This window comes from Acomys russatus, chromosome 29 (assembly GCF_903995435.1).
Source record: "Acomys russatus chromosome 29, mAcoRus1.1, whole genome shotgun sequence".
Classification (NCBI taxonomy): Eukaryota; Metazoa; Chordata; class Mammalia; order Rodentia; family Muridae; genus Acomys; species Acomys russatus.
The window spans coordinates 32,057,544-32,075,981 of NC_067165.1; the positions used below are offsets into that span (position 1 = coordinate 32,057,544).

An 18,438-nucleotide genomic window follows, 5' to 3' on the forward strand; every position below is an offset into this window, starting at 1 on the left:
CATCAGCGATCTCTCCCGAGAAACAGAGTCAGTTCCAGCGGCGCTCACGAACAGCGGCCGAAGACGCCCCCGAGCGCTCCCGAAGAACCCCGGCCGCTCGCAGTCTCCGGAAAGAGCCGAAGGAGCTTTCCTCCCTCGGCCTGCCGAGCCCTTCCGAAAAGGGCCGAAAAGCTCCGAGCGGCCGTCCTGCCGGACTGCTGGAGGCGGCCGCAGCGCCATGTTGGATGCTCTGCTCGTTGAGTGAAGAAAATCCGTCCGCATCGCCCGAGCCCCGCTACCGAGAAGGGCGCCGCTTCCCCCGGGGAGGGGGACAGAGACCCCCCCGCCGCCGGCCCATGAGGATATTGCCGTGAAAGGTCCGGTCTCTCCGCCTCCTGCCCCCGCCGGGTCCGGCCCCCCCCTCCCCGGGGTCGCGTTGTCACGGAGACCGGCAGCCGGTGGTGCTGGCCCGCGGGGCGGCTGCTGCTGCCGGCGGCGGCGGCGGCGGAGGCGGCGGCGGCGGCGGCGGAGGGCGTGTGTGACCGGTCCCGGCCCCCTCCTCCTCCTCCTCCCAGCCTCCCCCCGGCCCCCCGCTCCCGCCGCCTCCCCGGGTCTGCCCCCATCCCGCCCCTCCGCTGCCCCCGGCCCCTGCACCCCGGCGCGCCCGGTCCCGCTCTGGGGGGGTTGGTGGCTTCGCTTTGCCATGAGTTTACCGCAGAAACCGGCTCTGAAATCAGGCTCAGCGGCTGCAGCAGGAACCGGACCCGGCACCGGAGCGGCGGCAGCGGCGGCGGCGGCGGTACCGCCTCCTCACCCGGCGGCGGCGGCGGCGGCGGCGGCAGCGGCAGCGGCGGCAGCAGCGGCGGCGGCGGCGGCGGCCCCTCCTCACCCGAACATCAGGGCCCTCCAGACCCCGGCGCCCCAACAGTATCCTTTTCGCCTTCCAGCGGTCCGGGGCGACCCTTGGTGGGAGCCTCCTTGCCTGCCGTCACAGCAAGGGAAGGGACGGGCTGCCGCTCCGCTCCGGGCTTGGCCCGGGCTTTTGGGGTGCACCGCTGACAGCATTGCTGGGGACCCGGGGACCCTCTGCGGTACCGTGGACACTAGCTCCCCTGGGCCATGCCTCTGCAGCTCTTGTGGATCTGGGGGAACCGTGCCCTTGCTGCCCCCTCCCTTTTATTGGGCTGAATTTGCTGGTGCCTGGGACGGGCCCTGCAGGCAAGGCTTTTCCGACTGTTGGGAGGCCCTGCCTTCAGCGGGGCTCGGTGGCCTCCCTAATTATTATTTAGAGTACATAGTGAACTTTATTGGCAAATTCCCTGTTCGAAACGAATCAGCTCGTTCCTGAGGTAAGTTGGGTCTTCGGTCTACAGTGCAAGTGTACTAAAAGCGCTCCCCCTGGCTAATGGTTTTATTTTATTTTTTAAATCAATTAGAGTTGTGGTTTGTGGTGGAACCGGCTAAGGAGGAAATGTTATATTGGACTCTTCCCTGTCTTTGACCTTTTTAAAGGAAGAGGAAGTTAACTCACATTACCCAGCACCCCCAGAAGTCTTCCAAGACTTGTGTTATGCAGTACATTTTTTCTTAAACGGCTTTAGTAAGTTTACTCTTCGATAGGCCTGATGTCTGGAGGGTACCAGCCCCCTCTCCCCAGTAGCCTTAGTTTCGAATGTGTCTCGTGATGTAGAAGTTGGTGACTAGGTGTTTTAGTCGCAATAAAACGTCGAATTTACATTCTCATGGAGGGTTTGCTCGCTGTGTTTTTTTTTTTTTATTTATTGTCTCTCTGTGTAGCCCTGGCTGTCCTAGACTCACTCTGTAGACCATGCTCGCTTTTCTAACTCATAGAGATCCACCTGCCTCTGCCGTCCGAGGGCTGGCATTTAAAGGTGTGGGCCACCACCGCTTAGCAAGCAAGGTGTTTGTTACCTATCTGAGACTTAACATTTCATCATTCGCCCTTCTTCCCCACATCCCTTGTACTTGTGAATAATCAGCACATGATTGTTGGATCTCCACTGCACTGTGTGTGTGTGTGTGTGTGTGTGTGTGTGTGTGTGTGTTTCACTCTGTGTTTGAATTTTGAGAGATAGTAGCCGTGTTCAGCTGGTGAGTGAGTGGGGGTGAGGGCCTGGGATCATTTCTGCTTGTTTGATTCTTGTCTGTCTCGATTACTTTGAGAAGGGAAAAACATTTCCCTTCTTGGGTCACCTCAGGTCATTGTTTTCTGTCAAGTGTCCTTTCTGTGTTCTTTAAGTATTGTTAGTCCACATCTTTGAGTGTACTGATTTCATAATATTTTGACCCTGCACGATTCTGTTCAGTTACTCGCCACTGCATGTTTAGTGTACATGGAAAACCCAGTTAGTTACTTCTGACCCACATGCACGGCTGGCTGCTGGCCTGCATCAGGGTAGAATTGGTCGCTTCAGTCTACCTAGCTTTGCTTCATACTTAGTTGAGATTCCGTTCTAATTTTAGGCTTGTTTTTCTTGATGGTCTGTGCTTGTAGGCTTCTGTCTCGGGACCAAGAGAGGTATTCATTACCTGCCTCTTTAAGCTCCTAGGGAGTTAAACCCGAGGAAGCGCATGGTATGTGGCCTTGACTACAGCAGAGCAGATTGTATGTGACAGCACTTGGTGAAGTTGGTGGCTTCTTTGGATACAAAGTGGGGTGCCGAGTATCCCAAGTGTGCCTTTTCTCCTCACAGTCGAAGGACTGGAAAAACTTAAGGCTGGTTACAACTTGGGAGCAGTGGCTGGTGCCTCCAGTTTTATCTCCTCTTTAAGCTAGGAGATGCAGCTGGTAAAGATGAGTACGTTTGAGGTGCTCTTTTCAGAGGAGGTCATTGTCAACCCTTCGTGGCGATACTGGCTCCAACTTTGCTGCTTTAGGGTTGTGTTTGCTCCATGTCATGGCACCTGACAGTTTACACTTTTGGTGTATTCTACAATTCCTGCTTTACACTTGGCAGGATTACATTGCTGAAATGTAAGTATTTGTCTATAGTAAAGGAAGGCTAGAAGCTTCCCAGAACACATCAGTGGTAAAATATTGTCACCTGGTAATGGAAGAGGTCAGAAATGGATTGTAGTAGAGCAATTCTGCTTTTCAAGTTGGAGGGAACGTGGGAATTTGGGCTTGATGCAAGCGCCATTGCGCAGGAAGTTGGTGCTGTTGAAGCCCTGGGGCTGAGGTTGGCTCTGTCCATGGCTCCACTGCCTCAAAGTATGCGGGTTCAATGCTGCAGATCAATTAGCTCAAGCAGTATATTAGAAAACGCATAGGAACGGGTCGCGTGGCCAGATGTCCTTCATTTGTACCAAGTGTTCAAGTGTCCTTCGAAATGAAGTGTTGCAAGCAGGGGATTTGAGTGTAAACGCGAAGCTGTTTCTAAGCAGGCATCAGTCAGTGTTGCACTGCAGGACCCTCGTGGCCAGTTGAAGAAGAAATGGCCGCCTGGATGGCTCCTGGCAGGGCGAGGTCTGGGATAGCGGGCCTGGAAGGAGAATCACCCTAATAGGAAAAGCACTAAAAGCAAGGAGAATATACTGAGAATGCCCTAGCAGAGACCAGCTGGAAGCTTACACCTGGGGAGAGAGCAGCTCGGGAATTTTTGTCATGAGATGCTCAGCCTCCCCATTGAGGTTGAGGGGGCTCTGTTGAGAATCTTGATTTTCCTGGCTGACCAAATAACTGACATTTTGATCAAAAACTGTCCTGTTGAAGTTCTTTGGGGACTTAGAGGGTCCCCCATTAAAATCCCAGCTCTTTAGGTTGAGACTGCCTGCCCACCTTCCAGAAAATTCTGGATAAATGAACTTGAGTTAGGTGCCCTTTTGAGCAGAAAGAGTTTTCTGTGTGTTAGGAGTACAGTATTCTCTCTGTGTGTGTGTGTGTTGGGGGCTTCAGGGTATGATTTCTCTCAGGGCTGCTGACACTTCTGGGGAGTCATCTTACTGTTTTGAAGCAGCCAGTTAAGACAGTAGAAACAGAATTAGATGGAGACCTGTATCAACCAGAAGAGGACTTGTGTCTCTGGCTCCTTTGTCATAAGTGTTCTTTCTGTCTTTGCAATGTTCCTGTTGCTTTTTTTTTTTTTTTTTAATTCTCTTTCATTGGCTTTAAGTACAAGGCCCTGAGTTCGATCCTCAGCTCTGGTTTAAAAAAAAAAAAAAGACTTTAGGCTGGCTTTACTGGGTGAAGCTTGTAATAGTACCTCCTGCTCTAGAAGTCTACATGCAGGCTTCTGTTTAATCTTTCCAAGACTTTTAATAAGGTAGGTGCTGTCTGTTACACAGACACAGGAACTGATGTGTAGGGACCTTAGTTACCTTTCCAAGGTTACCTGTGTTAGTGGAGGGTGGTGTCTGAGCACACTAGTGACCAAGGCTGAAGCCCACGGTACCCCTCTCACTCTGCCGAGTGAGCAGCCTGCAATGGGGCTGGGAGGAAAAGTGAGCAGCCTGCAATGGGGCTGGGAGGAAAAGTCAGTGCTCTCGCTGCATTTGAGAAAAGCTATGTCGAGTGATCTAGAACACAGCTGTGGCGTCCAGGGGTCTAATTAGTTCACAGCCACACACTGCTAGACAAGTAGACTGTCTCCCCATCATTGAGCCTAACAGCAGAAAGGCCCTCTGTTAGGTGGAGCTCATGTTTCTGCTTGTCCAGGAGTCAGGAAGGCCTCCAGCGGAACACCATTACAGCTAGCAGCTGGGATTCTGAGGCTGCCGTCGTGGCCCGCATCGCTCCGTTCCTAAGCCATTCATTCATTCCATAAAGTGTCAGATCTTGAATGCTGGGAGGCAGAGGCAGGCAGATCTCCCAGTTGGAGACTAGCCAGGGCTACACAGCAAGACCCTGACTCAAACCAAACACATTTTGAGGGCAGGCAGATCTTCATAGATGGGAGAAAGGGAGAGGGAGACAGGTGCAACATGGGGATAAAGGAGAGCCTCCCAGGTGCCTAGTTAGAGCGCAGCCTCAGGCTGGCTGCCTGCTTACAGATTGGGTGGGGTTTGCCAACCCAGACTTTCAGCCACCTCAGGTTGCTTTTCTTTGTTTGTTTGTTTATTTATTTATTTTTGAGACAGGGTTTCTCTTTGTAGCCTTGGTTGTCCTGGATTCGCTTTGTAGACCAGGCGGGCTTTAAACTCACAGACATCCACCTGCCTCTGCCTCCCCAGTGCTGGGAGTACAGGCATTCTTTTCTGTATTGAAGTTTCTGATAACTCTTCAGAGTGGTTTGTTCTTTCTTATTTATTTTTTCTTTTCCTTTCTTTTTTTTTCAGAGTGGTTCTTTAAAATGATGGACAGTGGTATTGTACATGTGATGGAGAGAGTGATGGCATTTTGCCTGTCTCTTAGGGCTCTAGTGTAGCTTATGACTTTACTCATTTTCTTAGCATCTCCTGTGTCCCAGCCTGGGGATAGGTATAGGGTTGAGATAACCTTCACCCTTAGAGAGCTTGGTCCCAACAGCCAAATAGGCAGGATACAGTTGTGGTAAGACTTAGTGACCCCTCTGCTATGAGTCTAATCTAGCGACAGAGGAGTTAGAGCTTCCTGGAGAGAGTTAGATCTGTGAGGAAGAATTAATCCTTGTTCTGGAGCTGCCCCGCCAGCTGGCTTCGCTTGATGTCTGCCTCTCCCCAAGTTGTGGGCAGTTGGAGGAAGTACTGTGGGAAATGGAGTTGTTACAGATCCAGAGTACCTATGAGATGATAGAGCACGCATGTGCTTCACTGGGCCTTCACTGTCACCATTTTGTTTTTTTTTGGTTTTTCGAGACAGGGTTTCTCTGTGTAGCCTTGGCCGTCCTGGACTCACTTTGTAGACCAGGCTGGCCTCGAACTCACAGCGATCCGCCTGCTTCTGCCTCCCGAGTGCTGGGATTAAAGGCGTGCGCCACCACGCCCGGCCACTGTCACCATTTTATCCTGTAAGACATTATCGTTCTGAGGCTGGAGCTGCGGCTCAGTGATTGAGAGCACTGGCCATCCTTGTTTGGAGCCTGCGTATATTCCTAGCACCCAACTGGGGGCTCACAACTGTCTGTTACTTCGGTTCCAGGGGATCTGGTGATGTCTTGTGACTTCCACAGGCACTGCGCGCACATACACACACACACACACACACACACACACACACACACACACGCACGCACAGTACACATAAAATAATAAAAGAAATATAAAATAAATCCTTAAAAAAGACCATTACCCTTCTGATATTAGACTTTGACTTTGAAATGTTCTGTTAACCTTAAAAAACAAGATTAAGCTTGATAATATTCAGAAGTGTTGGGTTTGAATTTGGCAGGGTTGTGTAAGACAGAGTCTTGTCAGCCTGGTTGGCCTTAAACTCTCTGTCACTGAAGTTGATCTTGAACTTCTCATTCTCCTGTCTGTCTGCACTACTTTTCCATTTTAAAGAAGTGTTATATTGGAACAGTCACGTTAAATACCTGAAGTGAAGGGCTTGTGACCTTGAGTCCAAGGGCTGGGATTTTGAGGATGTGCTTGCAGGTGTGTTTTGCTATTACAAGTATAGGGCAGGGCTCACATGGACCAGGTAACGACATTTTTTTTGTGTCTGGTGGACAGTGACATGCTTCTGTGGCTGCTTACCTGTCTTCCAAGAATGCTAACATGGAACCAAAGGAAGATAGCTTGCTCATATAAGAGACCTCCACTTGGGAGGCAGAGGCAGGCGGATCAATGTGAGTTCGAGGCCAGCCTGGTCTGCAAAGTGAGTCCAGGACAGCCAAGGCTACACAGAGAAACCCTGTCTTGAAAAAACAAAAACATAAACAACAAACAAAAAAAGAAACCTCTAGGTTAGGGCTTCCTACTAGATTGAGCCAGAGACTGACGTGCCTGTGACGTCATGCTCTGTACTGAAGTTGGTTGTGGTATGGTTTGAGAGAAAAAAATAAGGTTGCCTCGGTGACAAGGCTCCTCTGGGCGATGACAGAGTTAGCTTGCTATGAAGTGTGAGGGGAAAGTGAGTTCTGGAATAAACTTATGATGAGACTTGTTTTTCTTTGGGGATCCTATTTTGATCTGATACAGTAAGAAAGGATTTCCTGATTATTAGCCAGGCAGATTACTTGAACAGTGCCGAAGCACAGCTGAGATTGCCATGGATGAAATGCCGCAGGGTCCCATGCGGCTTGTGAGTTCTCAAATGACTTCAGTTCTTTGGCTTGCTGCCAGTCAGGAGGAGCATTTCACTCCCCTGTAGCCTCAGCTGAAATCGGAGATAGTTCAGTCTATTTTAAGTGCATTTGAAACTTGTTAGTTTTTGTGACCTTTATTAACTAGTAGCTTCTTTGTGTGTTTGCGAGCCCGCTGTGTGCTTCCTGACTCTTAGGATGTTAGCGTTTGTTATGCTACAGAGAAGGATGTATCTCCTGTTCACCGTGGACTTGCTTAGTTTTAGGGCTAGTGTGCATGGCATCTCAACTTACTTTCAGCCGTCAGGGTTGTCCTGAAATTGTCCTGACACATGATTAAGTTGAGAGTCTTGTGTGATTTCCTTGTGGGATGAATAGTTCTGGCCCCGTTTATAAACCTGAAGTTGCTGAGGTGGGTTTGTGGCTTAGATAGTAGGGTTGAGGACTACGGTGTTCTACAGAGGCCACAGGCTCACTGTGTAGACTAGGCTGGCCTTGAACTCACAGAGAGCTGCTGCCTCTGCCTCTCGAGTGCTGGGATGATGAAAGGCAGTGTCACTGTGTCCTGCTTCAGCAGAAAATTAAAAAAATTAGAGACGGGAGTAAAAATGAAATACACGTGTGTTTTCTCACTTGGCCTCAAAAGACCTCCGCCCTGTGTGATGTTAGACTTTGGCTTCGAAACACTTCCTGCCAATCTTAGAGTGCAAGATTTAGATTCCGAAGGGTTTTGCTTTTTGGGTTTCGACAGGGTCAGCTTCTGCTTAGCCTTTTGTGCTGGGATTCCCATGTGTGCCACCATCCCCAGCTAACAACGGGCTTTCATAGAGGCTGGCCACTGAGCTGCCTTCCTGGGGTTTTATGTTTTGTTAATGTACTTGTTTCAGGGTTGTGTATCCTTTCAGTCAGTACACAAGCGAGCTTGGAATGGATTTGAATTTCAGTGGGCTCAAATTCTGTTAGCTTGTTTGGAAAATAAAGCCAGGTTATCTAAAGTTTTACATTTTTCTTCTTTCTTTGTACTATTCATTTTTGTTTTGTTTTGTTTCTTGAGACAAGAAACTGTTGTAGCCTTGCCTGTCCTGGAATATATTATATAGATCAGGCTGGCCTCAAACTCACAGAGCTCTGTCTGCCTCTGCTTCCCAAGTGCTGGGATTAAAGGCGTGTACTACCTTTCTCTGCTTCTTTCTTGGAATAGTTGAAATAGGATTTTGATATGTTTTCTAAGTTGGCGTCACACTCAGGGTGATCCTTCTGCCTCAGCCTTTATGACCAGCTTCTCCTTGATGTCATACTTGGTTTCAGGAAGTGCTATTGAGAAGGGGAGGGAAAACTTTGAAGGGCTCTAAGAGACAGGGAAACAGGGCTGAGGTGGGGACAAAGAGAAGTTAGGAAGGGTGAGGCACTTGAAAATAGTGTAGAGGAAATTTGAAGACTGGTCAGATTTGGGGGTGGGGCACTTGCTGCCAAACCCCACCTGAATTTGGTCCCATGTCGTGAAGAACTGACTTCCATAAGCTGTCTTTTTATTTTTTTTGTCTTGTGCATATGCATATACAGAAACACGCAGCAAATAAGTACTTTTCTAAAAGTAGAAAAGAACCCTATGAGCATATAAAGGGGGAGGAAGTCGCCCTCAGGCACAGTCATAGGGGAGGGGAGTAAGGGGAAAATGGGAGGGAGGGAAGAATGGGAGGATACAAGGGATGGGATAACCATTGAGATGTAACAAGAATAAATTAATGAAAAAAATCTTAAAAAAAAAATACAAAAGAAACTTGCAAGCTGGGTGTGGGGAGTGGACACAGGAGGATTAGAAAGAAATTAAATGAATCTTGGCTGCACAGTAAGTAGAAAGCCTATCTGAGATACATAGGGTATTGTCTCAAAGGACCACTACCACCTCCACCACCACCACCACCACCACCACCATGATCACCACCTCCACCGCTACCTCCTCCTCCACCACCACCTCTACCTCCACCACCTCCGCCACTGCCACCTCCACCACCTCCACCATGGTCTCCACCACCACCACCACCTCCACCTCTACCTCCACCACCTCCACCACCACCTCTACCTCCACCACCTCCACTGCCACGACCTTCACCACCACCTCCATCACCACCACCACCACCTCCTCCATCACCATCACCACTATGAGAAAACAACTCAAACGCAAAGGTGAGTATAAAGGAAAAGGGGTCAGGGTCTGGACGAGCAGAAGGAAATGAATTAAGAGTAGGGACTGCTATGAATCAAGCACAGCATATTCTGAGCTGTAAGAGTTTTGTCCAAGTGCTTGAAACATTGGAGTCTAGCAGGGGAATGCTTGAGAAAATGGATCTAGATTCTGAGGGGCTTAGAATGAGTATGAAGAAGTTAGGGTTCACCTGTGTCACGCCGTGTTAGAGATCAGATCTGGGGTTCTGCATACGCTAAGCAAGGGTTTTTTTTTCCTTTTTTTCTTTTTAGTTTTTCAGGACAGAGTTTCTCCTGTAGCCTTGACTGTCTTGGACTTGCTTAGTAGACCAGGCTGGCCTCAAACTCTGAGAGATCCTCCTGTCTCTGTCTCCTGAATGCTTTATCTCCCATGTGCCACCACACTCGGCAACTAGGCAAGGGTTTTACCACTGAACTATATGCCACCCCCAAGGTTTGAAACATCTTAATATTTTATTTGTGGTGTATTGTGCCTGTGCGCACATGGAAACCAGAGAGGGATGTTGGCTGTCTGGCTCTGTCACCATCCTTTTGAGACAGCTCTTTTCCTGCTCTTTTCCCCACAGTACTGGGGCTACACATAGCAATGTGACTGTGCTTGGCTTTGTATGTGCATGTATGTGCATGCATGTCACTATTCCTTGCTTTTTATGTGAGTTCTAGGGATTTGAACTAGATCCTCAAGCTTTTAGTCACGGTGCCATCTCCCTACTCCATATTTTTAGAGTTTTGCGTGAGCATGTGTGTGAGCGTGCAGGTGTGTGCACATATTTTGTGGGTATGTGCGTGTGAGTGCAAGTACCAGAAACAGGACTTGGAGCCCCTTAGAGCTGAAGCGACAGGTAGGTGAGAGTTGCCTGACCCGGGCACTGGAAGCCCCATTCTTCACAAGCATCAAATGTTAGTAATAGCAGTGCCATCACTAGTGCCACACGGAAACTTGTGTGGCTCTGTGTGTGTGTGCGCGTGTGTACGTCAAAGGACAGCTTCCAGGAGTAATTTCCTTTTCTTCTGCCAATGTCTGGTTTGTGGGAGTTGAACTGATGTGGCTAGGCCGGCATGGCAAGCGTCTTTACCCACTGAGCTGTCATGTTGGCTTCTTCAGTTATTTATTTGTTTTTTGAGACAGGTTCAAACTAGGTAGCCCTGCCTGGCCTGGAACTCGGTACATTCACTAGTCTGGTCTCAGACTCAGAGATCTGCCTGCCTCTGTTTCTTGAGTGCCAGAATTAGAGGTGTGTACCACCACACTGTGCTTGCTTTCAGTTTTAAGATCTAATGAACATGTGATAGAAATCACTCACTCAGAGACTACAGTCAGTAGCTCTGAGCCATTGAGAACCATCTCAAAGTTGTTCAGCCAAGGAAACAAGTTTCCTTATGTGTCAGTGAGTGTTTGCCTGCCTGCCTGTCACTACGTGTGCAGTGCCCATGGAAGCCAGAAAGGGTTGAAAGATGCTATGTGAGTACTGGAAATAGAACCCAGGTCCTCTGCAGGAGCAACAAATACTTTTATTTTATTTTTTTGGTTTTTCGAGACAAGGTGTCTCTGTGTAGCCTTGGCTGTTCTGGACTCACTTTGTAGACCAGGCTGGCCTCGAACTCACAGATCCGCCTGCCTCTGCCTCCTGAGTGCTGGGATTAAAGGTGTGCGCCACCATTGCCCGGCTGCAACAAATACTCTTAACCACTGAACAATCTCTCTAGCCTCATCACTACAGTCTTAGAGCATTTTTATCACTCACAAATGAAGCAGGTCACTAGGCCTATTTTCCTTAGTTCTTCTCGTCCTAGGCAATTGTTAATCCTTTTGCCTGTATATATTTACTTGTTTCTGGACTTTCTAATTATATTAGGAATGACATGAACTGTCTTGTCACATGTGTCTGTGTCTTAGTATGACACTTTCAAAGTTGATCTGTGTTGGAGCATGTGTCATATGTGACGTCTTTCCCATTGTTGAGTGATATTCTGCATGCCCCATCTTCTTTATCTACGTTTCCTGCTGGTCGATATTCGGGTTGTGTGAACCATTTGGCTATTGGATAATGAATAGCCAAAAAGTCTTTTTAGGTTTCTCATGGGTATACACCAGTAGAACAGTTGCTGGCTTCCATGAGGTTAACTTTGGGTTCCCATTTTGAGGAATTGACAGTTTCCTAGAACATACACACCACTGTTCTCTTGTAACTGTGTGAGTTGCAGTCTGCCTTTGTCAGGTCTTCCCACTGGCTATGCAGCGTCTTTTCAGTGTGATTTTGATTGCATTTCCCCAGTGGCTCAGGAACCTAAGCATCTTTCCATGTTGTATTTATTGGTCGTTTGTTATTTGTTAGAAATGATCTGCTTAGCCGGGCAGTGGTGGCGCACACCTTTAATCCCAGCACTCAGGAGGCAGAGGCAGGCGGATCGCTGTGAGTTCGAGGCCAGCCTGGTCTACAAAGTGAGTTCAAGACAGCCAAGGCTATCATAGATAAACCCTGTCTCGGAAAGCCAAAACAAAAAAAGAAACGATCTGCTCATCTTTTACCCAGTGTCTTAGTGTTCTGTTGCTGTGAAGAGACAGCGTGGCCATGACAGCTCTTGCTCACAGTTCAGAGGTTTAGTCCATTATCATCATGGCAGGGAGCCTGGCGGCATGCAGACAGACATGGTACTGGAGAGGTAGCCGAGAGCTCTACATCTGGATTAGCAGGCAGCAGGAAGAGAGACTCTGGGTTGGCTTGGGCTTTTGAAACCTCAAAGCCCATGCTCAGTGACACACTTCTCTAACAAGGCCACACTTCCTCCAGCAAGGCCACACTTCCTAGTGCTTTCAGAGTGCCACTTCCTGGTGAGCAAGCATTCAATTTCATGAGCCTGTGATGGCCTCCTCCACACCCCCCAGGGTTTTCTCTGTGTAACTTATCATTTCTGGCTGTCCTAGGACTCAGTTTGTAGACCAGGTGGCCTGGATCTCAAAAGATCTGCCTGCCTCTGCCTCCCAGGTGCTGGGAGTAATACCATACCATACCAGGCGTCCATTCTTTCTTCTGTATGTGGTGTTCCCCCCACCCCCCTCCACTCCCAGAGTTTGTCTGCCTACCCTGGCTGTTCTGGGCTAGCTATGTAGACCAGGCTGGCCTAGAACTAAAAAAAGATTGATCTCAGGTGGCCATTTTTATTCAGACTACCACACAGTTTTTTTTTTTTTTAAAGATTTATTTATTTATTATTATGTATACAGTGCTCTGCCTGCATGTACACCTGCAGGCTAGAAGAGAGCATCAGATCACATTATAGGTGGTTATGAGCTACCATGTGGTTGCTGGGAATTGAACTCAGGACCTCTGGAAGAACAGTCAGTGCTCTTAATCTCTGAGCCATTTCTTCAGCCCCCTACCACACAGGTTTTAGAGGTTTTTATTTCCCCCCTGTACCCTAGGCTGGCCTAGAATGTGAGGTCCTCTCCTCAGCCTTCTAAGAGCTAGGATTACAGGTGTGGGCCACCCTCTACTTTTAAAAGATTTTATTTTATACTTATGTATGTATGTGTGAGGGTACCTGAGGAGGGTGCCAGATCACCTGGAGCAGGTAGTTGTGAGTTACCTGATTGCCAGGAACAGAACTTTGGTACCCTGGAAGATCAAGAAACAAATGCTTTTAACTGCTGAGCCATCTCTCTGGCTTCCTTGAGGTTTTCGTTTTTTCTACATTCTGAATTTAAGGCTTCTGTCAAAAACAAGAATTTCAGAGGCTTGCTCCTGTTCGGTCTTCCCATGTTTTGACTTTGTGTACTCAGGAAGCACAGTAGAGGCAGATGTGTTCAGGGCCAGCCTGGGCTACACAGGGTGTTTGAAATCGATCTGGGCTGCCTAGTAGCTGCTCTTTCAGAAAGAAGAAAAGGAAGAGAGGTATTTTAATAACTTTGCAAGTTTAATAAAACATGGGTTTTATTTTAGTCAAAGATTTTTCCACATGCAAACAAAGCCTCTTCCATGACTCGATATCTGCATGTTAGAGCAGCAAGGTTATGCCTGCTTTTCACTAAGTCTCAACTGATACATGCAGAAGTGGGTCTTCATTAATCTGCAGAATTTTAATGTCATCAAGTACCTAATGATGAAAAATTTTGAATTCTTGAGGCTTAATAGAGGCAGATGATGCTCTCATTACTACATTGTTGAATAGAGTTTGGAACCAGTTCAGCTTCCTGAGGTAAATGCTGTTTCTAAAGCTGACATGAGCACTTGACCTTTGGCTGATTGTACTTGAAGCCGAGTGATGGTATGGGCAGTGGTGATTGCGTCTTGACTTTCTTTTTAAAATTTATTTTATGTGCATTGGTGTTTGCCTGGATGTATATCTGTGTAAGGCTGTCAGTTACAGACAGTTGTGAGCTGCCATGTGGGTGCTGGGGATTGAACCTGGGTCTTCAGTGCTTTTAACTGCTAAGCCATCTCTCCAGCCTCCCATTCTTTCTTTAAAAAAAAAAAAAAAAAAATTCCAGAGGGGTCTGGAGAGGTGGCTCAGTAGGTAAGAGGGTCTTTACCTTGGGTGCCTCACAACTGCCTGTAATGCCAGCTCCAGCAGACCCTACACCCTCTCCTGGCTTCCGTGCACCCACACACACATGTTTTATACATACACATATCTAAGTACAAAAATGAAGATAGATATTTTTATGAAACCATAAAGGTTTGATGTTTGAAGTGCGTTTGAGAGCTCTATGAGCTGGTTTCGTGTTTTACTTATTTTTATTTTATGTGTACAGGTGTTTTGCCTACATGCTTGTCTTAATGTATTATGTTTGTGCCCAGTGTCCAAAGAAGATGTTGGACCCTTGGAGATAGGGTGGTTGTGAGCTGTCCTATACTGTGGGTGTTAGGATTTTACTCAGGTCCTCGGCAGGAGCAGCAGTGCCCTTAACCACTGAGCCATCTCTCCAGCCCCTGAGCTGTCAGTTTTTAAGTTGGAAGAGAACTTCAGGGTTTTTGTATTCAGCTTTCCACCTCCTTCTTCCCCTTTGCTTCAGAGCCTTAGAGACTGAGGAAAGGTTTCTTGCCTAAGCATCACGTTTATGTAAATTCTAAGTGGCTTGAGAGCTTTTGTAACATTGACAACTTCCTAATTGGGTAGCCTCCCTTTTCTGTTCTGCGCCTGATTTGGATAGCAAATTGTATGGTTACCCCACTTAGTATCTGTTTTAGAACTCAGACACTTGGAAGCCTTCATTCTATTTCTAGATGTTGTTAAAATGCTTTGTGAGATAGCCTTTGCCCAATAAATTGTATTTAATCATTTATTTGATTTTTTTTTTTTTCAAGTTGTAAAGGTCTGTGGCATCAGCATGTGAACTTAAGTAGGAGCAAATTCTTGTTGACTCCCACTTTTAAAAAGGACTGTTGAGGGCTGGAGAGGTGGCTCAGCAATTAAGAGCACTGGCTGCTCTTCCAGAGGTCCTGAGTTCAATTCCTAGCTTACTACACAGCGTCTCAACCATGTATAATGGTATCAGAGCCCTCTTATGCCCTGCAGGCATTCATGCAAACAGAGCCCCCATATACATAAAATAAACAAAAAGCTACCGAACTAATTTTGTTCATTTATTTTATTTTTTGGTTTTTCGAGACAGGGTTTCTCTGTGTAGCCTTGGCCATCCTGGACTCACTTTGTAGACCAGGCTGGCCTCGAACTCACAGCGATCCGCCTGCCTCTGCCTCCCGAGTGCTGGGATTAAAGGCATGCGCCACCACGCCCGGCTGTTCATTTATTTTTATGATATTTATATATGATGTGTGTGAGTGCTGGTGTGTGTGTCTATTATCCATGTGGAGGCTGGAAGGTAGCCTCGGGGTCTTGACTTCCAACTTGTTTGAGACAGGAACTTTGTGTCAGACAGGCCAGTCCGTAAGTTCCTGGGATTCTTCTGTCTCCACCCCTTTCCCCATACAAGCAGTGCGGCAGTTGTGTGAGTTCTGAGAATTTGAACTCACGTCCTCATACTGGCTTTACCTGGTGAGCCAGCTATCTTGCCAGAGACTGATTTTTGATTTGGAGAAAAGTTGCTGAAGTACTAGGAGGCTCTCCTTGGCCTTAAGTTATGTCCTGTACCCACTTTGTTAATCTTAGTGTCTACATAACGATCATATGGTTATTAAGAGCAAGAAATTATGGGCTGGAGAGATGGCTCAGTGGTTAAGAGCACTGACTGCTTTTCCAGGGGTCCTGAGTTCAATTCCCAGCAACCAAATGATGGTTCACAACCATCTATAATGTGATCTGATGCCCTCTTTTAGCCTTCAGGTGTACATGCAGGCAGAGCACTGTATACATAATAATAAGCAAATAAATCTTTAAAAAAAGGAAGTTAACAGCAGGTGGTAGCACATGCCTTAATCCCAGCACTCAGGAGGCAGAGGCAGGAGGATCTCTGTGAGTTTGAGGCTAGTCTGATCTACAGAGTGAGTCCAGGACAGCCACACAGTTCTCTCACAGTGCCTCTGCCTCCCGAGTGCTGGGATTAAAGGCGTGCGCTACCATGCCCGGCCTATGCCCGGCCTCTGCCCAGCCTCTTCAAAAGGAGCCTAGTTAGCTTCTCACATAGTCTAATTAGGTCAGATTCAGTCCTGCTTAGGTCCTGGACTTGTGATCTTCCTGCCTCAGCCTCCTCAGGAGCTGGGGTTCCGGGCCAGCACCCCCAGCCTTGGGCTCCAGTTTCTTCAGCCCTCTCCCCTGTACTTACCCAGGTTTAGCTTTCATAATGTCAGTACTGGTGAAATTTTTTCCCCCCTGAGACAGGGTTTCTCTTTGTAGCTCTGGCTGTCCTAGAACTTATTCCGTAGATTAGGCTAGCCTTGAAATCAGACATCTGCTTGCCTTTGTCACCTGAGTGCTGGAATTAAAGGCGTGTGTCACCACCATTGGCCACGTTTTTTGTTGTTGTTGTGGTGGTGGTGTTGTTGCTGGGAATTGAGCTCTGGACATTACATGCCAGGCATCTGTACTACTACTGCACTGTGCCTGTAGCCCTGACCTTGACTTGTAGGACTGTTACCGGTAAGTTACTTTATAGGATGCTCCTCAGTTTCTTTGGTTAGTTTTTTTCTCTTGAGAGTAGTGAGGTGAGGCGCTCCTGCTCAGTGCCTCTTCCTGCAGTGTGGTGGCGATTTGCTGATTAAGTGGTATGTGTGAAGTGGCTTCTGCAGAGGCCTCCCTGCCAGTCCCTGTGCCCTGTGGAGATACCCCAAGATTGCATGTAGTGTTTTTCCTGTGACCCCATCTTTACACTTACATTGGTATTGCTTGATTATAACTTTCTCTTGCCCCTTTTCCTTCTGTATTGTTGTTCAGTCTTAGAACTTAGGAAGCGTGCTTGTATTTAGCTATTTGTTTGTATTGCCCTGGCCTTTAATGTGTTTGCTTCTGAGGGAAAACCTACAATCACTGTTGTTCTGTTGCCTGGATTGTCTCTGCTGTGGCTTGAGGTGGTCCTGCATGTCTGCACAGGTTCCTCTGACTGGTCAACCTTGAGAAAAAGCTTTACTTTCTGGCATTAAAGATGCCTCCCAGGGGCTGGAGAGATGGCTCAGAGGTTAATAGCACTGCCTGTTCTCCTAAAGGTTCCGAGTTCAATTCCCAGAAACCACATGGTGGCTCACAACCATCTACTATGAGATCTGGTGTCCTCTTCTGGTGTGCAGGTGTACATGCAGGCAGAACACTGTATGTAATAAATAAATACGTCTTTGGGAAAAAAAAAAGAAGCCTCCTAGATTAAAGATGTCCCTTACCAAGCTGGGTGTGGCTGCGTACTCCTTTAATCCCAGTACTCGGGAGGCAGAGGCAGATGGATCTCTGGGGTTCAAGGCCAGCCTGATCTACAAATCGAGTCCAGGACAGCCAGGGTGACACAGAGAAACCCGGTCTTGGAAAGCAAAATAAAAAACGATGTGCTTTACCACATTCTGCTTCTACTTGAATATTCTCTCTCTTTCTTTCTCCCTTCCCACCTCCCTACCCCCTCAAGATAGGTGGTGGAATTAAAGGCTATGCCTTCTGCTTGAAATCTTGTCTTTTTTTTGTTTTTCAAGACAGGATAGCTCTGGCTATTCTGGTACTTATTCTGTAGATGAGTCTGGCCTTAACCTCACAGAGATCTTTGTGCCTCTGCCTTCCAATGCTGGGATTAAAGGTGTGCATCACCACCACCTGACTTCTACTTGAAAAAAAAATTTTTTTTTTTTTTTGAGACAGGGTTTCTCTGTGTAGCCTTGGCTGTTCTAGACTCACTTTGTGAACGAGGCTGGCCTTGACTTCACAGTGATCCACCTGCCTCTGCCTCCTGAGTGCTGGGATTAAAGGTGTGCGCCACCACTGCCAGGCTTTATCAGAATTTTGAGAGCATAAGGTAGCTTGTTTGTTCTTCAACGTCATCCTTGGGCAGCAAAAGCATGGTGGTGTTAACAGTTGTTTGGCTGAAACACATAATTTATTGTATAGCTGATTTGCTGTTAATACTTTTGGGGGGAAATCATTGTTTTTCTTTTTTGCATTTGTGTTTGTGTTTGCATCTGTGTGTGCATGTGTGCACTCACCTGTGTGGACTTTTAGATACCATTGTGCACGTGTGAGATTGAGTACAATCTGCAAGAGTTGGTTCTCTTCTCCCACCGTGTGGGCTCCAGGATGCAACTCAGGCTTTGGGGCAAGAACCTTCATCTGCTGAGCCATCTTAACAGTCCTCGTTTATTTATTTAGCCTTTTGGTGACAGGGTGTTACTATACAGCTTTGGCTTGCCTGGAACTCACTATGTAGATGAGGATGCCCTAGAACTCACAGACATCTGCCTGCCTCTGCCTCCTGAGTGCTGGGGTGCCGACATGGTGCTGGGGGCTGAGCTCTGGTCCTCTGGATGACCAGCAAGTGCTCATGTTCTTGTTAGAGTTGTTTACAGGAGTGTTAGGGTTTGGTTCTAGGGCACCTACACCTCACTGTATGTGTGTGCATGCATGTAGAGGTCAGAGGCATGTGTCTCCTCAGTCACTTCACCTCCACCTTCTGAGATAGGAT

At 47.6% G+C, this 18,438-nt stretch overlaps 1 protein-coding gene across 3 annotated transcripts in view; it reads left to right on the forward strand.

Annotated features, from left to right (window-relative positions):
- The first annotated feature begins 824 nt into the window (after window positions 1–824).
- Eif4g3 (eukaryotic translation initiation factor 4 gamma 3) overlaps window positions 825–18,438 on the forward strand; it is a 229,760-nt gene continuing 212,146 nt past the window's right edge. For all 3 annotated transcript variants that reach the window (XM_051171468.1, XM_051171470.1, XM_051171469.1), the window contains exon 1: window positions 825–906. The gene's annotated coding sequence lies outside the window, so the exon portion shown is untranslated. The remainder of the gene's footprint in view (window positions 907–18,438) is intronic.